Source organism: Ambystoma mexicanum, chromosome 1q (assembly GCF_040938575.1).
Source record: "Ambystoma mexicanum isolate Mex_15411 chromosome 1q, UKY_AmexF1_1, whole genome shotgun sequence".
NCBI classification, from domain to species: Eukaryota; Metazoa; Chordata; class Amphibia; order Caudata; family Ambystomatidae; genus Ambystoma; species Ambystoma mexicanum.
In genome coordinates this window covers 460,097,040-460,114,661 of record NC_090922.1, presented here as the reverse complement: position 1 = coordinate 460,114,661, position 17,622 = coordinate 460,097,040, and the positions used below count along the sequence as shown (strand labels likewise).

The 17,622-nt window shown below is 43.4% G+C and overlaps 1 protein-coding gene across 1 annotated transcript in view; it reads left to right on the top strand.

The window, feature by feature from the left end:
- LOC138521473 (probable G-protein coupled receptor 33) overlaps positions 1 to 17,622 on the top strand; it is a 220,761-nt gene that overhangs the window by 68,829 nt on the left and 134,310 nt on the right. The gene's annotated exons all lie outside the window — the stretch shown is intronic.

Below are 17,622 nucleotides of genomic sequence, written 5' to 3'. Positions count from 1 at the left end.
CTTTCGGTTTCCAGCTAGCGGCGAGGAGATGCCCACAGGTCTGACTGCAAATATAACGTTCTATTGTTCAATGTCCTTGAGACAGGGCCCATGGCGAGGAAGCAATGATTGATATGAATAGTTTGGGATGCGCAATAGCTACGTGGGCGATGAGGCCGGCCGTTCCCAAATACATGTTACTTCACAACACTGGAATTACGGGCTGGGGCACTGTGGATTTTGCAGGCTGCATAACGCACAGACTCAATGGAAGTTTCTAATGTTATGTGAGTAATTATTCAGGCGTTTTGATCCCGGGATGAGGGAATGATGAATGGATGCATGGGCAGGTGATTTGATACAGAGTTTGCCATGTACAGGGCTTCTTGGGATCTATCCGCCTCCCCTACGCTATGTGATGCAGGGCTGCCATAGTGGGACCATCGTCTATCTGGCCTTGTTGAGCCCTCCCAGTCTCGACGCGCCCTCAGACACTTGTGTCCATGCACGTTAACATTCCCATCTGATGGATTCTGTTTTGACAGACGCATGCAAAGGTACACTCGTTTGTGATGGTGTTTGCACCTCGATATAGATGGTTATGAGTCGCAAGTGGTTTTGGGGTGGTGATGATCCTTTGGAGTGGGCTAGCATGCATATGGCTGTGGATTTCGTGTGATCATTGAAGTGAGTTGTTGGAATGTAGTTCTGATGGCCATTCTGTTCTTTTTCTTTTCTTTTGGTTGACAGGTATCTCCTCCCCTTTTGCCACTGCCATCTGTATGCCACTCCTGCAGATGGCTTTTACTCCCGACACCTGCTGCTTCGTGTTAATCAGTGGAGCAGCATTACGATCTTATGGGACGATCGCCAATGGCCCACATGCCCTTACGCAGTACTGGTGGCTCGGAGCAACATTTCGGCCTTTCAGCTGGACTAGTGCCTCCCCATTGGGACGGCCCTGCGGTTCTGTGCGCTTCCATGTTGCCTTTTCGTACGTGAATGTGGCTCTGTGTACCATGGGGGAACAGGGCGACACACAAGTAGTGGCTGGTCATTTCTTGCGGATGCAGCCCACAATGGTGATTAGTGTTTTGGAGTTCATGGCCTGATGGCTGTATGGGCTTGGTGACTTTGATGTGCATAAAATTTCTATTCTGATTTGGCCCGTGTAGCGTTTTTCTTTGCAAGTGATGTGGCATATGCCTATTTGGGGGGCGATGTATTGTGAGGAGATCTGCATTGGGTTCCAGCTTCGGGGTTTAGTTGCGTGGTACTGTACTGGGCGCGTTTGCCTACTAAGCCCGTGAGGTCAGGGATGGGGGCTGCCTATATGACAGTTTGAATGTTGTCATGCTCAGGGGCGGGGGATTGGGTTTTGTGTAACAGATGCCGGTCAGCCAGGTGGACTGGTGGAATGATGTGATTCTCGGAATATTGCTGGTCACAGGTGCCTGTGTTTGCGTGCGTTTCTTGGTGGGGGACTGTGGTCATGTCCATTGGGATGGCTTCTGTATTCGTGCCATCTGTGCCCTGCAGCTCCCATTGGCCCCTCTTGTGTTTCTTTTGTTCGTTGCCATGCATGGGTGACTTGTACATTTCAATGGTTGCATTGTGACTTCATTGCACCTACGGGGAGTTGTACTTTGTGGGCAGGGAGCGGTGTACAGGCACTCAGTGGGGCCGTTTACGGTTGATTCGCGATGCCGTACTTCTCACCATGGCGGAATGGTACATTACGCCATGCCTGATGGCGTTAGGTACATGTCCGCTAGGGTCGGAATTGGCGTACCCTTGCGCCATGGTGGTGTTTGCGGTTTCGCATGGCGCGCGCGCGCGTGCTTGGTGCAGTTAGCGTTGGCGTTCACTACGGTGTCGCTAATGGCTTCGTACTTTGCGGTGACGGGTCATAGTCGCACCGAGCGCTATTCGATGGCGGTATTGCATTTCCGCCATCGTTTTCCGATTTCCGCAAGGGTCGTAATGAGGGCCAAAGTGTTATGTGCCCAGAAAAATACTTATATTTATTGGAAATCCCGCAAGATTATATTCAGTGTCTATGGCTAAGTGATATATAGGTGACAGTGAGAAGTCACCTACCCCTCCTCACCACTGCAGTACACTTTTTTTGTATTTGGCCGTTTCCTTACTTTGCAGAGAGGTTTGCACACACCCAGTACACGGTATTCTCACGCGTCAGCCTTCTATGGCCAAGTGTGTAATATGTGTGTGGCCTATCAAAACCACATTTGAGATAAATAGACTTGTATCTCTTGGTGGGCCCTTACCTGAGTGTGTCACGTTTTGGTGGTCCCTACCAAACAATGTTTTCATAGAAAATAGCTTATATTTCTGAGTAAGTAGTAGGGTAAGTAGTAGGAGTTTACATTTACAAATTACAAATTCTTTAATGTGATATAGTATGAAGTAAATTCAAACTTTACACATGTATTAATAAACATTCATATAAAATCATACATATAAGATCATAAGCATAAGATCATCAATCATAAATCACTACAGATCACTTCATAGAATTTACAAATACATTAACTGGCTTGCAGGTAATCCTAAGCACCTACATAAGAATTAATACTTAGGTTCCTAATACGAGTTCTATCTGTTGCCAGACATTATAAAGTGCTATGTATAAATGTATGTTGGTTGAATTAATACAGTACTGCCAGAATGGAGATTTAGGTATAGTAAGCGGGTCGTGCACAAATTCACCCAGGAAATGGACAATAGTCTTCTTAAGTGCCGTGCATTGAGTTAATACATGTCTAGCTGTTCTGGACACCAGGGAGATTTACATATTCGACAGGTTCGCTCTGCTGTAGGAATATGTTCCCTTGCTCCTATGATAGATAGGGTAGGTAATTGATCTAATCGGAAAAGAATAATAAAACGGCGGAGTCTTCTAGTGGGACAGAGGAAAAGGTAGTCCTGCGGTTTCATGAACTTATATACTCTGTAGTTCACAAAACGGTATGATTTAAGGGTGTCCAGATGGGCGAAGTTCTCCAGCCAGTCCCAAAGGTCCACCTTTTTCCCCAGAGCATTTAACATTTCTTTGGTCACACTTGTCCCTTTATAAGACCAACCAATTTCTTCAAGGAATTTTCCCATATCTTTATATAAAGATGAGGTGGTAAGTTTTTTACTTAGTTCCTGATGTAAGACTATTAGCAGGGGATTGAGAGATCCACTAATCATCTTAAGATAGAACCCAGTTCTTCTTTTCAATACCATAGCCTTAAGTGATGGCAGGCCCAGTTCTAATCTTATCAGGGCCATCGGCACTCCCGGGGGAAGCCCCAATATTCGTCGCCAGAACTTTCCCTCTAGCACTTGGAGCCATGCCAAATTCACCGTCAACAGCGATTCCAGGCCATAGATGACCATAGGTGCGAAAACTTGCAAATAGAGGTGGCGTGTTCCCCACAAAGTGAAGCCCCCTTGTTTGCTAGTAAAAGATGCAATGAGTGAGATCACTTGATGGGCCCTGGTGATGCGTTCCTGTTTACATAGCGCGTAGTCACCAAAGGGCTCTATTTCCACTCCTAGGTACCGATAAGACGGGGCGTACAGAATTGTGTGTTTATGTACTGTCAGATTCACACGGGATACTCTTTTCCTAGTGAATCTCAGCACATTAGTCTTCTCCAAATTGATGGTCAGGCCATTGATCTTAGCGTATTCCCAAAGAACATGGGCAGAGCGCCTCAGACCACCAATGGTGTTATCGAGGACAACCAAATCATCTGCGTACGCCAAGACCGCACATAACACATCACCTATTTTTGGTGGACAGTTATTGACCTCCGCAAGTGTCGCCGAAATGTCATGTACATACAAGTTGTAAATAAGAGGCGCTGTGACGCAACCCTGCTTAACCCCTCTATTTTGCATCACATTTTGGGTCGAATAGCCCTCCTGATTAAGGCGTAGGCGCGCCGAGGTATCTCGGTGGAGCAATCTGAGATAATACAGTAAACCTGTGGGGCAGCCCAATGCTTCAAGTTTATTCCAGAGCCTAGCTCTTGGTATCGAGTCAAATGCAACCTTAAGGTCAATAAAAAGTGCGTATATTGGGGGATGGCCCCTGCTAAGTGCCCTCGTACGCAGTACATCCATTACAAAAAGGTTATGTGATGTTGAATACTCCCGTCTAAAACCGCCTTGGAATCTACTCAGTATTCGCATATCCTCAACCCATTTTTGCATTTCACTAAGCAAAAGAGAGGCAAAGAGTTTCCCAGTTACATCCAGCATGGATAAGAGTCTGTAATTATTGGGATCTGAGCGATTGCCCTTTTTAAACACCGGGATCAGGATAGCAGTTTGCCAGGATCGAGGAATATCCCCCAGGTCAAAAGACCTTGTTGAAAAGTACTGAAAGTAATTCTGCCCAAAAGGACGGGTTTCTTTTCAACACCACATTCGCTAGCCCATTTGGACCAGGGGCTCTAGATGGCTTGAGAATCGCAATTTTATTGAGTATTGCCCCAGGTGAATCATCAAAGGGTTGCATGATAGGAGGCTTTCCCATAGGGCTACTCGCAGCCCCATCTTCTTCCTCATTACGATTTAAGAGGAATTGTTCCCATATTTTCTCGGTGATTGGATTGGTAACAGAACCGTTGGCCTTGGTTCTGTTCTCATTTAAGAGAGCCCAAATGCTTCGAGAGTTTCTGGCACAGATGGTTTCAACAAGTCGCTGATAGCATTTATTCTTCTCTGCTGTCTTGATACTCTTCACCTCTGCTCTATATCGATTTTTGATCGTTCTTAATTTCGCACGATATAGGGCTCTGGAGAGATTCTGGCTTTTTAGGGAGCGTATCATTCTTCTAAGTCCTCTCTTGGCATCCCTGATTTTCCCACTGTAGGGGAGGGGGACATTTCCCTCTTTCATGACATACCCCTTTTTGTTAGCTGCATGATGGCCTGAGAATCCTGATATCCACTCTTCTATTTCATTTACAGACATAGCCAGGAAATCACTCCGGCCCTCTTCTATATTCAGCTTAAGTGCTTCAGAGGCCGCTCTGACATTCTTCTCCGACCAAACTATTCTGGTTCCTGCCCAATTGGTTGATATACTTCCGATGTTAAGCTTGGGAGTGTCAGGCATCGGGGTCAGGAAGGAGCATATCAATGCCGCATGGTCACTCCAGCTGTTGGGCTTTACCCACATGTCAGCCACTCTAGTCTGCATCGAGGGGCACATGAATATGTAATCTAATGTGCTCCGAGATGATCCGTTGGACCAAGTGTGCTTCCCCGGCCTATCGCCCGGGGTGCGGCCATTTATCATTGCCAAGTCCCAAGATTCAAACAATTGCAGCCACCCCAGGCCTTCTTTCTCCCTCTTTCTATGAGTCATCTTACATCTGGCGCTAAGGCCAGAGTTGGGAGACATGAGAGTTTCATCGACCATGTGACAATTAAAGTCCCCAACAACCATAACTGCGGCATTACTAGATCCCAATGACCAGGAAGACAGTAGATCCTGTAAAGCCTCTTGGAGAGAGTCTCTTGCAGCAGCTCCAGGGGGATTGTAGAGGTTGATAAGAAGAAACTTAACACTTCCCTTAACATGAGGACAAGCAACTTCTACAGCCAAGAGTAGGTCCTCAGCTCCGCTATGAATTTTACGCGACATCATGGGGTTAACAATTCCCGTGAGTAGGCCGCCAAAGGGGCGTCCCTTGCTTCCCCGTCGTGCCGGTGACTGGTGTATAACATAGCCATCCAGAATGAGAGGGTCCAGTGCCCAAGTTTCTTGCAGGCAAATACAGCTATGCTGGAATAATAGGTCTGCAGAGCCCTCCTCCATCAGTAAATGGGAGAAGCCTCTACAGTTCCAGGATATTAATGATAAGCATCAATGCTTCTGTATCAGCTGGGGAAGTAGCTCCAGTAGCGATTTAATTACCTGTTGTGCTTCAACCAGTAGAGGGTTCTCACCTAACACCGACTTGGTGTCATTTGCCGAATTCGGTGTTATATCAGGGACTTCAGGGATTACTGAGAGATCTTTCTCCTCAGATCCACGTCAATAGCAATATCCACTGCTCTCAGCTCTTCTTTATGATCTCTGAGCAATTTTGCCGTGTTCAGAAACACGCAGTGTACTGCAGAAACATTTGGATTCGGGCCCGATAAAGGCTCAATAAACAGGAAATCCTCTGATTTTAAAACTCGAAGTTGAGGGATATGATAGAGCCTCGTCAATAACTCTGAACGTGCCAGCCAGGAGTGGTTGTTCCTGGGGTAAAGATTCTTAATGAAGCAGATGCGGTTTGTATGGTTTACCTGCGCATCCTTCGTTTTCTCTGTCGATGTCGGCTCCGATGGTTCCCTCAATGACCGTCCCTCATATAGGGGCTCTGGTTGAGTTAACATGCTTGATTTGCACTCCGGTTCAGAGTCCTCCCCAATCGTTAAGTCAGGGTCCACCTCGTTTTGCATCTCTTCGGGCTTCAACCAGCCTACGAGAGGATCTTTTTTTTCTGCCACCCGAGCTGCTGCTCTCATCATCCTTTTCCGGGCTTTTTTTGAACGTGTTTCAGTTGTGGGACCACTTCCCACAGTGGGAGGCAGGGGGCCCGCTTTATCTGGCTTATTTTTAAGAGTCTTTTTTGCCAGTCTCCGCTGTTTCCGTGAGCGGGGGCCCTGAGGGCTGCGATTCAGATCAAGATCGGCTTCCTCGATAGGAACCTCTTCGATCGAGATGTTATTCTCCATTGCCTCCTGTGCCACACTCACCACCCTCTCGGCAGCCTTACCGTCCATCTCTTTGGCAATTAGCAGGGCCTCTGATAAGTTGTCCTCCGCATCCTCTTTCGAGATATTCTTCAGTTCCAAAGCTAGTGAGATGGAATTGGAATTTGCCAGGATACGACCCGTCATCTGTAGCAATATTTTTAAAGCAAATTGGAGAGCGCCAACAGACATTTGTAGCTCGGCTAGCTGAGTGGAGCTGGGTACAGATCCCATGCCCCCCACTGTCTCATGGCCCGGTTCATCCTCCATCGAAGCCATTGCAAGGTTCGGCGATGTGGAAAGATGTTCACAGTATCCCGCCGCAGTCAACTCCTCCGCCACAGCATTCATGCAGTTATCTTTCTGGGTCGGTGGGCCACAGGATGTAGACTGTGGGATGTGAAGCTGCATACCTCTCTGTATTGTCAGGCACAAGTCCAAGAGGGAGTTGTTATCGATGTCATCAAAGTTAGAAGAATGAATGAAATGGCTATCCCTGGGCACTTGCGCTGACCCTTCGTCAATTATAGTGGAACTGATCTCGGGAGATGGATTCACCGGAAAAAATTCAGTGATGGCACTTTGTGCTACAGGGAGATCATGTTTCGAGTTCTTCCTGCGTTTGGCCCCTTTTCCTTTGGGCTCCTTTGGCTCTTTCAGAGCTTGCGACTTGTTGTTCCTCAAGTTGTATATAGAGTGCGAAGCTCTCTTTCCCCGCTGCATCTCCACGTTGCTGTCACCTTAATACAGTTGGAGAATTCGTGGGGGCCGCCTAGCACTTAGGCTGATCTGTTTGAGGCACACAGACTGCAAGGCAAAGGGCCACCTGGGCAGAGTGAACCAGGGCAAAACCTGCAAAACCACGGCCAGATCACGGCAACCACCAAACCCCGCGGCCCCTCTACTTACTTGCCCACTAGCGTGCCGCTACGCTAGGTGCTGGGTGCTGCTCTACACAGCCCCTCCAATACACAGCCGTCCAAGGAGGCAGCCACACCACACCCCACAGGAATAGTGTGCCGTGCGGAGAATGTAGCTTCCTTTGACTTCGGCTTTGGCTTTCCTCGGGCCCTCCACTCAGGTACTGCAGGGAAGAGTCCCGAAAGCTCCAGGGGCAGCCCACAGCATTCGCGGGCCACTCAGCCGCTCAGCCGCTCAATCGACTCGGCTTGCCTGCTTGCCAAGCGTGCTAGAGTAAAGGACCCGCACGCACTGCTCTCGCTCATGCACTGTCGATTCGTGTCAAGCCGCGCCTCTTCCTCTCCCCTCGTCTCTCTGAGGCTGCTTCCGACACAATCCGAAAGAATATTGAGCTGGACAAGTTTACATTTAGTGGCTGTAAAGGACTGGGACATTTTTAATGGCCAGACCCAAAATGCTTGCAAAGAAAAAGTCTGATAACTCTTGGTTGGCAGGAGGAAATTAAATTCTGTCAGGGCCCAGAGGTGACCTAGGCCTCAAACCATGCTAACCATGTACATAGGCCATCAAAGGGAAAGCAGAAATCCCATAACACTACACGGTATATGGGGAAGACAGGGCTCTACCTGTATCACAAGTCTTTCGCTCTATGCCAGCACCAGTGGCTGTGAGGAGCATAAAGGGAGCAGTCAGAAAAGAAGCCCAACACATTACATATCCTATTAATGCACGGGGGCAGACCTTATGAGCAGCAGCCATGTTGAACTGCAACACAAGTACAGTTTTTCCTGTAATTCAGGATCACCATCAGAGCAGGTGCATGTTTTCAGAGCACTTCTCCAATAGGCACACATGTGGGGCAGTGCCCAAGGAGGACAATTCAATGACCAGGTAGAATCTTGAGAAAAGTCTGGAAATACTGTAGGAGATACAGTAGGGGACAAACCTGAGGTATACATTAAAGTAGAGGGCACATATGCGAGGCAATCCGCAGGACTGCTATACTTCAACCCTACAAGGTTTACAGATAAGTCTATGATTGTCAGGCAGAAAATACTAGTGAACAGCCTCTGGTGAAAAAAGTGATAGTGTCACTTTAGGGGCATAAATGCTTAGTTATTGTGTAATTTTTTAAAAATAATTGAGCACTAATCAATAGAAGTAAACATGAGGACACTGACCTGTGCAACACATCAATAAGCATGAAGGTATTGTGTTTAGACAAGTGAAATTGTTGAACACATATTGGTATGATACTAATGGTGGTACGCTAACCTACACATTCACAGGGTGCATCTAACCCCTGTGAAAAGACAAATAATCATACGTGCATTTTCTGATCTGATGTATGCATTTTATAGTTGTAAGTCTTGAAAGCCAAAGAACATTTGTGTGAGTAAGCACTGGTCAATCCCATATGCCATAGAAAGAGTGAGTGTACCTCCCAAACGCTCAGACATAAATAGAGAACAAGATACCTAGCCTACATCCCCCTCAGCTATCCACTATTTGGGACCTTATCCTCTTCTCCGTGTTCTTAACTCCCGTGCCACCCTAGATCATTTTGTTCCTAACCCTATTTCCCTGTGAGGGTTGTGGTACTCTGTATTTATCTACTACAAATGGATACCAAGAGACCTCTGAGGGAAAGGTTGTGCTCTTGCGGCCTATTCGTGGGAACTACAAGTGGTATCAATGCGCCCTGATCTGTCAGCATGAGCCCATACATTTCCAGCAACCTTGAACCATGAAGGCAACAGGTATAGGAGATGTGGCTAATGGCTTGCAGAATTTGGTGGCTGGGGATGCCTCTACCACATCCCATGCTTCCTGCAATGGCAACACAGGTTCAGCCACAGGTAGTTGCAGAGCACAAGATTCCCGTGTCCGCTGCAGAAAGGTACATTGGGGACAAAATGAATAACACACTGCCCTTTCCAATTATTGATAAAACCCATAGCCATTTGCACAACACCTGCTAGAGCCACCTTTGTAATCTTGTACCTTGGGGAGATACAGCCACTTCAGGCATTCCTTCAATCCACAATGACCATCTGCTTCTTCCCATTGAGAGAAAGGCTTATAGTAGCACAATCGCGTGAACCCAGATTTAGATTAGTTGAACATTGTGAACGGAGGACAGCACAGGGGCAATGTGCTGATCTTGGAAACAAGGCAACACAGAGCAACAGAGGTTCACAACCCAGATCCGGTCTTATTAACCAAACTCAAGTATGGTGATAGGTGCGTCATAAAAAAAAAACAATTAAATACATACATTAGAGATTTTGAGTTTCAAGACTAGATTCCTATTATAACCTGTATTCATGTGTATTTAGTAACAGATACCCTTGAAGTGTTTTAATGCAAGCCCTTCTGGTAAGAGTGTACTAAGTCTGAATGCAATTAGAGATAAGCAGAAGAAGAACACTGGGGTAACAACGTGTCCCTGCTCTATACAGCGAACATGTGTTTCAACCTAAGTATGTCTTTTTCAAGGATGACCCTCATAAATATAGCGCAGATCCAATATAGAAATTAAAATGTGGCAAGCATGCATTATTGTGCCATCATTAATATTCCATACAAAACAAGTACATGCGTTAGTTATATAATCAATGAATGAAATTGCAGTTTAAGAGAAAACAATTATCATACATTCAAAGCATAGTGAGGAGGATGGTATAGAGAGCATAAACTAGGTTAGTAAATGAGTAGGGCTATTCAGAGATTCTGCAATCAGTCCAATGGCTATTAATGTATCTTACCCAATGGGGCATTTGCAGTCATGTATTTATAACTACTTTAATTCTGCGGTCGGAGTCGTGCAATGTAAAGGAGTTTGTGCTAGATGAGTTCTGCAAAATCATTAGAATGCACAGTCAGGCACTGGAGTGGTCTATAGCAGTGGTCAAGTCCTGAAAAATCAACGGGGGGACTCATTGACATATCAATTGAATGTGGAGTCACCAGAAATTAGCATATCAAGGTGTCCACTAGCATATACCCTCGACTTGATCCCTGGTCTATAGAATTTCGAAGGAGAGCCCTCTCCTACTTACCAATGTATATAGAGGCTATCTTGCATCCATAAAGCCACGTTTAGCTTTTAGGCATCCATAAAGCTGCGTTCAGGGATTTTGGTGTCCACGTGTGAGTTTGCGGGCGCTATAGTGAGTTACTGCTTAAATAGGCTAATTTGCATCCACGACGGATGTATATGACAACACAGCTGTGACCAAGGTTGTTTACATTTTTAAGGACCAAGACCAACCCAGAGTACGATGTGAATATGAGAGCCGATATAAAACAGACAATTTTAATATAAATGTGTAAATAGTGCTATTTATATCAATAAATACTATCTGGCATATCACATACATCCTTTTTAATGCTTTCATATCACGTGTGACTAGTAAATATTCTGGTTGGCATTGTACACTTCTATCTCACATGAACCCACATTGGATTTTACATTTTAGTACATCTAAATAAAGTATATGACCCACTTGCAGATGAAGAGAGATGTTGGAATGTTCCTTGAATAATAATATATTTTTATTCAACAATTAATACTTTCAGCAAATTAAGGGACTAGCCATGAGTGCCCGCTATGCCCATCCATAGCAAACCTATTCCTGGGTTATTATGAGAGAACCCAGTCTCTGACAAACAATGAATACGAAAACCAACAGAAGTCAACTCGACAATACATGCCACGAGCTGCCAACAAAAAAGTGTAATCAATAATATCCTGATTGGAGAGTATGTAAGGGTGCAAAGGAACTGTAGTGAAAATATTGATTTAAATGTAAAATGCAAAACCCGTACTGAAAGGTTTCATAGTAGGGGATATAAGATCGATACCCTTAATGGAGCAATCCAAAAAACACAAAAGCTTGAGAGAAACACACTCTGTGTACCCAAAATGAAGAAAACAGCCTATAAAACAGAGTTCATCAGAGTTATCATGAGATACTAACTTACTAGGATTCTAAAAAAACACTGGCACATTCTACCTAAGGATTATGATATTAAGAAATTCATATCATACCGACCCAAACTTATTCCATGGCCAGAGGTAGCGGCCGTGCAGTTATGGTTAATAGGAAGAGCAGTTTTTGAGTGGCTTATAACTATGGCGCCATTTAACGAATCCTAATCAAACTTTGCAAAAAGGTATATGGCCAACACGGAATGATTCTGCGTGGTTTGGTGTGGTTTAGTCGGGAGGGGGCAAAGTTATGGGTGGGACCCAAAACATTTGAAATCCTCATGGACATAATGGAAAAAATGTTGCTCACGCCTACAGCACAAAACGCCGGACGGATTTGCACCAAATGTACACGAGGAGGGGTGGCTTTGTCCCGAAAGCATGCTTTTGCAAATTTTGTGTAAATCCATCAAGCAGTCTTTTGAAAAAATTACCAAAAAGTAGGTAAAAAAAAGGTGTGATATCTGCATCTTGTCTGCTGACTCATTTCCTGATTCAGCTTGTTTATGGTATTTTTAAATCTGCCACAATTGTGGGCACTGCGTATGCTTAGAATAATTTGTCCATAGTGAATTTGACTACAGTAGTATGTTGAAAGTGGGGATGAATGCTCTCGTGAATAGTGAAAGAAGGTCATGATGTAGAGCTGTAGACGCTGCTGAAACATATAATGTGTTGTAGTAATTATAGCTATAGTAATATGTCAAGAGTAATTGATACTGGGTGTGGATAGTTATTTGAATATGGTAAAAAGTTTGGAATCTGTGATTGTTTCTCTATGAAGAAAAAAGTATAATTTGTTAAACAAGATACTTTAAAACCTTTAATTACATACAGTTGTACATATAGATTGACTTTTTCGATGCTCATAAATAGTACATTGTATGTTCTATGTTTGGTACAACATTTGTGCGTGGTACACCTTTGATGTATTATCATGAATGTAATCATTGGGACATTGGGAAAAAAAATCCATGGTGGATTTAAAAGAACCCTACTGTATTTACATACAGTTTGCGGCATCTACATGTTTTTAAAGTATATACTTATTACAGAATGCATGTGTGTAGTACTATGGATATATTATGTAAGTATAAATGTGATAGTATGCGTGAAGTGTGTTTTAATGAAGGATTTGTTTTTTAAGTACTTAAATACTCATTGGCCCATTCTAACTCTATTGGATTTTACAAGTACTATTGTAGTACTATGGATGTATTATGTAAGTATAACTGTGATGCCATATTTGAAGTTGATTATAATGAAGGGTTTGTTTAAAGTAGTTAAATACTCATTGGTGTATTCTAACTGTGTATTACAGTATACTTTAATGAGTAAATTCTTTGGTTGCAGGAATATTAGGTAGGCATTTTTTAGATTTGCTGGTAACCTATGTATTGGAGTAACGGAAGTGTTGTTACATTCAAAATAACCACTTATTTTTTGGACTCATGCGGTATAGTGGCCTGAAGCGGATGTGGCAGCGGTGTGGTAGATTATGCCTATTTAATGTTTTCTTACCAAGATATACTTCATCATGTGTAAAGCTAGTGAGTTTACAGTTATTTTTGGTACAATCTGCATTGTACAGTAGAGGCATGTGTATGACATATTGGCAATGTGAGTTTATTTGTATGCTGGAGCAATTGTCTGAATTACAAAAAGAGCATTATATGCTATGATTTGCAGAAGCTGGTGAAATGGAATGCATTCAGAATTTGGTATGGATACATAAACAAATCATTCACTAGGGATGTGCTCTTGTGAAACATGGTTGCAGAGAGTGCATGTATGTTTCCATGTGTATGAAATCTGGAAGATGTTATGTATAGGGAAGGGTTTGGTTTCTAGTACTTGTAAGTACATTAGGAATTATTTTGGATCTTCCTGTGTGTTTATGGTGAATTGTACCATTACTGCGCAGTAGTCCAATTCTTGTGTTGTACCTGAGATACTGTAGGTGCTGTCAATATTATCTGTGGCATTTGTACGGTGGACACGCATTTGCAAACGCAACTGGTCCCAGCCCTTTAAGTAAATGTTGTAAATTATTGGTGATGATTGGAAGAGAAGATTGATTGCTACATCTGCATAGCAATTTACTCCAGCTGTGTTGCTGAATTTAAATGGACCAGAGAGTTGTGCCTCTGTATCCTTTTATGGGAATGCAGATCTTTTTCAACAAGACACATTTGTCTCTTTGTCTTTTGATAGACGTGCAGTTGTTTTTTGACTAAAGATTTTTTGTGCTTGTATTATTTGATGGAACAGCAGTTGCTCTTTGTTATTTTAGTGATATGGCAAGGAGATCTGGTATAGCTTCTGTTTTTATTACTTTTACTATAAAAAGTTTTGTATTTTGAGGTACATAGTACATATCTGTTGTATTCTAGAATGCAAGGAATGTCAGCATGGACTTTCTTTGCATCAAAGCTAACTAGGAATAGACCATCAACTGTACGGAGATGTGAAAGTGCTATGTAACTCATACCTTTTTTGAAGACTGTGCTGTCAATGTCGTTCAGTGCGTGATCTAGAGTTAGGCCTTGTGACCTGTGAAAAGTGACAGCATATGCAAGAGATAGAGAGAAATGTTCTTTGCGTACCTACATGTCTTTGGAAGAAGGAAACATTCTACTTTGCGGCCTATACTTTTAACTTCTCTAAGTGTGTCAAAGTGGATGTTGACAAACTGAAAGTTGTCATGTGGATATGTTTGGAACTGTGGCAAAACAAAAACCATACATCACCTTACGGTAACCATCATATGCACTCTTGTGGGCTCTTCCAAACCCAAATGTGATATGGTAGTCTGTAAAAGGAGGCACATCAAGACAATTACTGGCTTCCCTGGACAGACCACAGCATGAATTCAAAAACACTCAAATAAGATTGATGATCATACACAATACAAGAAACATGAGTATGACAAGTCAAGTATTTTCAAACAAAGGATTCAAGCCAAGAATCCATAAGGAATAATTTGTAATATCAACAACTGATTTGAAACCTCTGTAAGTAGTTTAATATTCTGTACATACTGTCTCAATTTCAGCAAATCTTATTCGTACCACAAATTCATTTGCGTAATCAAATAAAAATTTCAAGGAAAGACATATATGCATCGTTACAAATTTCCACATTGTTCATAAACCAAAAATAATAAACATCCCAATGGGTTTGTACCACCCTTTGTAATGGGGAAACTCAGCAGTAAATTATTTTCTTCACAAATATCCAAAGATGCTCCTTAAATGATAATGTGTAGCCAACGCGTTTCAGATTTAGACATAATCCATCTTCAGGGCAAGGATAGCCTATTTGTTCAGAATGACGTTTACAGTTTATAAATTCACCTAGAAAAATGTAAATAATCATGCGTCAGGAAACACAGTCTCTCCTTCCAGAAGTGAATATAACAATGTTCCAGAATCAAAGGACACTATCCTTGTAATTTCAAGCAAGGAATTCAAATGACAGGAAAAGCCCTGTTTAGGAAAGAAAAGAATGTGTATCAACAACAACTGGTAATCCAAACTCACCAAATACTCAATGTTAGCCCATAATTGCAAATGGCTGGTCCAAAAAATCAAATGCAAATCGATAAATTCAGGGAATTCAATAGCCACCTAGGGCAAAGCAAATCAAAAGTGTCAGGCAACAAGGCATGACCAATGTCAGGTATCACCAATATACTCACCCCAAAAAGGGGAGTCAGACCATCACTGCAACGTGGATAGAGGTAGGGTCGAAGGGTGCTCAGCAACTGCAGAGAAACAAACCGGAAACTGGAGCCCAGCAAAACCAACTCATACGGGTTGCAATCGGTACCAAAAACGGATACAGACGATGTAAACAACCTATAACATGCAGATAGCATCAAGAATGAATCATGTCCCACACGTACCACAACTAAACACGTCCGTGTTAACAACAGATTCATGGAGGAGTTGTGCATAAATGTTAACCAGGAGTTTACCCCAAATTCCAAGCGAAAAGGTTTGCATGTGGAACAACAGGCCAACACCGTATAATCACGGCCAGTCGTCAGAGTAACTAAATGGGTTAATCTGGCAACCCTGGGCATGCGCATCATGCTGCATGTCCGACTGGGTGCCATCATAGTTTGGGCAAAAACTACTGCATACAGTACTTTCTGGAGTGCCATCTTGGACTAGTAAATCCATGATGACATCACTAACCTCTTTCAAATGTAACAACGTTACCTGGGCGTCTGTAGACAAAAAATCAACGGATCGAAAGTACATGCCTAAAAAAGGTAAAAACCTGTTTTGAACTACAGTATGCACAATGTGGAAGGTCCATTTTGGGGACAAAGGACCCAACTGGGCAAAGAGCAGACTGAATTCTGCTCCAACTCCCATAGTTGGCCCATATTAAAGATAGCAATGTGGACATCCCCGGATCCGGGTGCAAACAGCTTTCCAGAATTAGTAATCTTAGGCCCTCAAAGGGGGAGTGCAGACAGGAAATCTGCTCTGGCCCCCCTGCCGGCCAAAGATATACAAAAAACCATGTTGCATGAATAATCCTCGAACCTGTGTGTCAACCCTATCCGCTACAAATAACAGTTAGAAACCTTAGACCTCTACTCCCACTGAAGGTAATCCAAGGGGGATCCACATCTAGCACATCACTAAGTTCACAGTTCATACATTTAGGACAAAATCAACTGGCTAAACCACTGCAGGAGTGGCATCCATCACTGGAAAAAGGGCCCATCATTCCCAAACTGATCGTGTGATAATCCTGCTTGCAATCTCAGTACTATATAACCACGATTCTAAAACCCACTAATTTTGCTATATAGAGCAAAAGTCAAGAGACTAACTATCAGTCTCATTGGAGACTCTAGTCAGCAATGGACCCATACCATACATGCATGGAAAAAACATGGAAGAAACAAGGAAAAAACAAGGAAAAAACTATTCTGTCAGGCTAAAACCCTGTTTACAAGAGACTCATTATCAGTCTCATTGGAGACTCTAGTCCGTAATCGACCCATACCATACATGCATGGAGAAAACATGGAAGAAACAAGGAAAAAACAACAAGGGAAAAGCAATTCTGGCAGGCTCAAGTGCTGCTCACAGTCTAATAGTCATGCACATCAAGTCAAATTCAACATACATACCCCTTGGACTGAGAGAGTCCAGTAAATCAATCCACATAATTTCTCCCTGAAGGAGCTTCCTATGTAGGCCCCCCCCCCACGAGGGCCTAATCTGATTTGCTCAAGGATCACACACTTAAGTTGAGCTACTGTGTGCCTAGCCTGATGGAAATGACTTGCAACTGGAGACTTCTGATTATTAGTACGAATGTTGGACTTGTGCTCGGACCACCGAGCCTTTGCCTTCCTGGTCATCATCCCTACATAATATGGGCCGCAGGGACATTTTAATCCATAAACCACATTCTTGGCATCACAGGTGCAGGAATTCTTTAACCAGATAGGTTTCCCAGAGTGTGGATGTGTAACGCTATTTCCTCTAATAACATTGGCACAATGTTGACAATTCTGACAGGGTATATTCCCTTTGTGTGTAGTTTTGGTCATTGATGTCTGCATTTCAGCTTTCACTAGGCTCGACCGAAGGGCTCTATTGTTCCTGTAGGCGAATCTTGGTACTTGAGGAAATAGTTGTTGTAGACAAGGATCCATTTGTAGCATCTGCCAGTTGTTTTGGATTATCCTCCTAATCCTTCCACTCTGGGTGGAGTACATGGTCACATAGACCAAAGAGTCTCCTTTCTGGGCAGGCTTGGGGGTAAGAAGAGTCTCCCTTGCTATGATGCTTACTTTCACTGCAGTCTCCTGGATCGATGTTGCATCATACCCGCTAGCTTTAAACTTATCCACGAGAGTTGCTGATTGTTACTGGTACTCAGATGGTTCCAATATATTTCTTCTATACCTTAAAAATGGACTCATC